Consider the following 6,000-nt stretch of genomic DNA (forward strand, 5'->3'; position numbering starts at 1 on the left):
CTGCGTGAACGATATTTGCTTTCAGTCCAAGAAGATGATTTTGCTCCACTGGTTTTGAATTTTTTCGATTGTCTCAGAGCCGTTTTGAAACCTCACAGATTTGTTTGTCTGAGATAGGCGAAGCAAGTGAACAGGAGCCCTCCTAACCTCTGAAGTTGAGCAATTTCTGCATTTTAGAGGACACGAAAATGGTTTCTTGCAGGGCGATTTTGAATCGGTGCACTGCGTGAGGTATCCGCAAGAAATTCGCTATGTATGAAAATGGCCCGTCAAAAAATCCACTAGCCGCTAGACTAATTTTTCCCCGTCAGAATAAAATGAAATCCGCCAGATTTAGCGGAAAATCCGCTAAATTGGCATCACTGCTCCTCACATGATTTCCAACCCTCCGCCGGCGCCTACTCCAGTAACATGGTATTTGCAGCGCCAACGCTTGCAAGAAGAAAGCCGTAAGCGGCTCCAAGACATTACCTCTCAGGGCTTCCTGCCTTCTGGAATCCCCCTCAGACGGCAAGAAGAAATTTTTATTAACAATTAAAACCTACGCAAACGCGGCGTATACACCAGACGTAACCCGAAAATGGTATAACAGCACCACTTACCTCGCATCGGCACCCACGTGTACCTTTAGTCTGCAGGCTACAACGCCTAACCTGTATCATTTAATCTGGCACTGTACGACATTCGACAAGGGTAGAGCCGCTCTGCTTGATAAATGGCCACTGCCATCTGACGCTCACGCGCACTTACAGCTACTCCGGAGTAACGCATCCTTACTCGATACGTACTAGAGAGTGGTCTCTACAAAGTAGTATAGAGCGGGCCTGACCATGTGTTTTTTTAGGCGGCACACAAGAACGAAGACGCCCACGAAAGGGTCTATGATCCCACAATGAACTTTAGTGGTATCCCCCTTCATCCCCTCCCTACTTACCTCTTTCCCCCCCAAAGGGCTTCGTGCCTCCTTTAAATAAAGCATATTCATTCATTCTTCCCTCTCATTCACGGTAGGAAGGAGCCAAATGAGGTAGCAGACCATCAGAAGGTCTCTCGTCCCTAGTTTACGATGATCACAAATAGTTGCATAACAGCTGATACCAATCACGATAAAATATTCCCATGGTTAATCCTGACATTTCCTGATTGTCTGCTACCTCACTTGGCTCCTTCCTGCCGTGGAACTTGGAAGGACCGTGTATCCTCATCGTCCGTTTCGCTCTCCATACCTCAGGTGGCGCCGCCGTTCCAAGATCAGCTTGCACTGGCTCGCAAATTCAAATCGGCCGCCATTTTCCCATAGGCAAAATCGTTTTTATTTATTTTCGTAATAAACAGGTAAGTACCGTAGTTGTTTCCGGTGTCGAACAAAATAGACCACAAAATGCGACCTTCGTATGAACTTTGAGCGCGAACAGAGCGGCGTTTCGCTCAGGAAAAATTTTTAAAGTGTTCTGATTATCGTTGTACCAATTTTGTATAAGTGTATTCTTGGCGCCTTGGCGTTTTTGCCCACGGAGATGAAACCGTTGGGGGTAGAGGTATACAGCTTTGCTGTAAGTCTCGTGTCTTTGAAGCGCGGAGCGTTCTAGCGCGAGGCGTTGGAAAACGAGTGCCCCGGTGTCTTCTTTTAGTACGCGTTTTTCCACGGAGATGAAACGTTCTAACGCGGGTAGGAGGAGGAATCGACTTTATTGACGCCATAAAGGACTTCAAGCTTGAACAAAGCTTGTTCAACAAGGGCTGTCGCCTTCGTTGAATAAGAGCTGTTCACCTTGAACAACAGCTTTCGCTATCTTGAGCAAGAGCTCTCGCTAGCATGAACAAGGGCTGTCGTCTTCGTGCCAGCCTTCGGCTGCCACTGCGGGTGTCAAAGGAGGGAAATATGGGATAAGGTGCTCTCAGAGGGGCGAGATATGGGACAAAATATTTTACTCCCAGACAGAGTGCCGAGTACTCCTCGTCTTCTTAGAGCTGAGCATTTCAGTTGCTGGATCGGGAATTCGCGCTTTTTAACACGAAAATGTTTTATTCCGGGATCCACGAAGATTTCACTTACGTCATACCCGTCACGGAAGTGACGCAAGTACAACGAAACAAGCGGCCTGTAAAGGGTGCACCCGTGCACACAAGGTCTTCTTGAGGGGAAGCAACCTTTAGTACTAAAGAGTAGGTTATACTTAGGGTTCTTCGTTTTCGGGTTTTATATTTTAACACGAAAGTGTTCTATGCCGCGATACACCCAGATTTCACTGACGTCATATTCGTCACGGAAATGACGCCAGTACACCTTTGCCGAAGCGACCCACCAGCAGGACGTCACTCGCCAAGCACTCCCACAAGACAGCTGCCGACCCGCAAATCATGCTCAGCTGCAGATTTCACTTCACATTTCCCTTTCGTGTTTTATCGATTCCTATGACAGAGGAATCAATCACAGTTTTCCATCACTTCTCGCAACCGGTATACACTTCACTGCCATCTAAAGGTTCCCGTGAGCTTGATGATCTCTCTGGAACCGTATAAGCTACTGCAGGGGCACTTAGCACTGGAGTGCAAACAGGCGACACCGCTTTTTATGCGAGTCTGAAGCGTCAAATTCAAGCTGCGAGTTCGTCGGCCTTCGTTGTGCTGATGATGACGCTTCGGTTCCTGCCTAATGCGGTGCGGTCAGACTCAATATGAATTTTTTTTCGTGAAAACTTTTTTCCGTGTCTTCTTGCACTCGCATGGTCGCAAACAACATTGTTACAGTTCCTAGGAACTGTAAAAATGTTGTTTCAAATTTGGAGCAAACCAAAGTCGTATTTAACAACTGTGGTAAAGTGCTCACGTCCCTGAGGCCACAGGTTCGTCGTGATGTCCTTTTTACGCCGGAAGACAATAAACTAGAGAATTTTAAGAAAAAGTATAGGGAAGAAATGGTGAAAGTAAAATTTAGAATCTGCAGAAACTCACAGAATTGTCTACTAATACGTCGCGTTCTTACACAGCTTGTATTCATTGTGGGTTCTTTACAGCCAGATTTCGCTATGGGTAGCCAGATAAGTTGGTTTTTTTTTTTCTTTTCGCCACTGATGTATGTTTACACAACTACAGCGATTAAGTGACTTAAGACCGCCAACTATTTATTTTTCAGCAGATGCAAAGCAGGGTTGGTTGGTCCGTCTTCGCGATTTTTGTTATTCGTGTTTTCACCGTTTTTTTTTTCGGCCTTTCTTATTGTATAGGGGGATGTACGTTTCTGGTTTTATAAGTTCAGTTTCGGAAGTTAATTTTTATATTCTTTCATTGTGTGTTTTTTTTAATTCCGTGCGACCAATTATCTCAATTTACGTTATTATAACGATTAAATGTCTTAACTCCACCAGTTTAACATTTTTGTGCAAATTCGGGAAATTACATGGTTGGTCTGTTATCACAAAATTTTAGTTCGTGTTTTTTGTATCCGTCCCTGATTAAGGGGGGGGGGGAGTATAGAAGAGCCAAATCATCGATTTCACGAAATCACAAGAAAAATCTTTATTCTTTCCACCTTTTGGTTTCTTTATATTCCATTCAACCAATTACCTTCATTTACCCTATCGTAACGATTAAATGTGTCAACTCCGCCAGCTGAGCCTTTTCTGCGAATAGGGGGGGGGGGGGGGCGTTCCGTTGGGGGCTGTAGGGAGTGGGGATACTCTGCAAAAAAGAACGCTATGCATTGAAAATTGTTGAACGATAAAAATTCATACTCAAACAAGTTCTCTCAAAGCAGTCTAGAAGTATATCACCCAGGTATTGGGAAACAACCTGGAAATTTACTCGCAAAAGACACGTCTATGACACAAGAGCAACGATAAAAAAAATGATTAACCTTTCCTGCGTACAGCTAAGCAATCATGAACGGTCGGCAGTCTTTCGCGGACACACATACTGGCGAATACAATGAGTCTGCCTTGAGAAAAGACTGGACAACTTTTCGCGGAATCTGTCCAGAGGAATACTTCTTTGACAAGCCTCACAAAGAACGCACTGCGCCAACCCCTCTCATTTGAGGGCGGAAGTGGATGCCAAACCCGCATCAAGAGAAGCAACTAGATTCCTACATTGCAGCCGTTAAAAAAGACATATTACGGGCAGTGGCGTCGCTAAGGGGGGGCCGGGGGGCCCTGGGCCCCGGGTACCAGCCCCTCGGTAAAGGGGCTGGTACCCGTGGGTGCCACTTGTGCCCCTCTAATGCGTAATGCGGACGTCGAAAACTGGAACACGACTGTAACGAAACCGCAACTTTGGCCTGTTCAATTTACGTCCCCACCTGCCTATTCAGATTTGCTTCCTGGTATAATGGAAGAAAGCGAGGAGAATTTTGGCATCCAAAAATGTCGCGGGGTCGAGGATGTTAGCGGAAGCGAACAAGGAACGGCTTCTCTAGAGGGGGTGCCGTCGGTATGACTGCGACACTCGAGCTTGTTTATCAATGGGGCGAGGACCACTGTTAGGGCGGCAAACGAGAAGAGTACGGGGGGAGGCATCACAGCCAACGAGACTCTGGTCATGTGTCCTCGGCGGCTTTTCACGTGGCTTTTTTGTTGTTGTTGTGGTTTTTTGCACACATGAGAGGATGTGTAAATGATGAAACGAAGTGCGAAGAAACAACGACAACACCAGGAGGAACAAATACAACGGGACGGAGCGCTGATCTGTTTCTCTGTATTGATATTTGTTCCTCCTGGTTGTCGTTGTTTCTTCGCGCTTCGTTTCACCATGAACCCTTACCAACTCGCCCAGATTTCGTTCTTCATAGTAAATGGCGCCTTTTCTGGAGTCTTTGCGGTGACGCGGTGACGCGTCGGAGTCAGTGTACCCCGGTCCACTGGTCATATTTTCAGAAGGAAACCAAGGTGAAAATGACTTGAAAAACAAAATGTGGGGAATATTGAATCTTGAGGAAGCGGGAACTACGAATTAAAACGAAATGAAAGTAAGTGTGAAACATGAAATGAAGGTTGGTGCGGAGAGGCTAACTGTGTTGGACGAGTCAATCTTCGTACCGACTCTACGCAAGTGATACACTATTTGAAACAGGTTGAGCAGACTCCCATCATCTGCCAACGCATCAACCAGCTCCACAGCAAAATGCCATCCAAAGTGGTTGTGTCATGGGTTCCATGGTCACACCAGTATATAGGAAATTAATGGGCTGACTTCCTGTCACACAACTGCCCGGCCCCATCACCACCGCCCAGCTCCCAAGTGACCCATGGGCCACAAGAATGGCTGTAAAGGATGATCTTCGACGCCGAACGCGTGCTCTCATACCTCCGTGTTCGGTTCTCCTCCCCCTCAACATTACCAGGATGGAGGAGGTTGTACTACGAAGGATCCGACTGGGCGTGGCTCTTACTCCTGCCCGCACGAGTGGATGGAAAGGGGATTACCGAGGGCATGTGAAATGTCCAACCTGCTCTGAGGAAACGGTTCCGGCAGACCTTTACCACCTAATATGGACATGCCCTAGAACTAAGGACATTCGCAGGAAATGTTTGGTGGCAGCAGGCCTAAATTTGCGGCAAGACACGCATTACCATCGGTGGCTCCATGGTCGTGCCTACCGTTCCTTGCTGGACTATATCCGGGAAGCCAACCTAGTTTCCTGGATATAGATCGGACCCGCTTAGTGTCTGCTAAGCCTTGAGGCTATTAAATAAACGAAAAAACAAGTCTGTGTTGGGAAGGGTGGGGGGGGGGGGGCGCAAGGAGTGCTTGGTCTTACAAGGAGTGCTTGGTCCTCCAGGCGACCGCTAGACAGCAGTATCACCCACTACTCAGGGGAAAGGACATTTGGAAGGGGTGGCAGGTCGGAGTTTTTCTTGCAGTCCACAATGATATGGCGGAGCGTGCCTTTGCATTCGGCTGCGTACTGGGTCGGTAACAACAGGTGCATTCTTACGGGGTGTACAAAAGTGCCTGCGGTCATACGATAACTGAGGTGGGCGAGAGGGGCAGTTTCTGTACCAG

Source organism: Haemaphysalis longicornis, unplaced genomic scaffold, assembly GCF_048455015.1.
Source record: "Haemaphysalis longicornis isolate Haplotype H1 unplaced genomic scaffold, Haemaphysalis longicornis Haplotype H1 scaffold_1, whole genome shotgun sequence".
NCBI classification, from domain to species: domain Eukaryota; kingdom Metazoa; phylum Arthropoda; class Arachnida; order Ixodida; family Ixodidae; genus Haemaphysalis; species Haemaphysalis longicornis.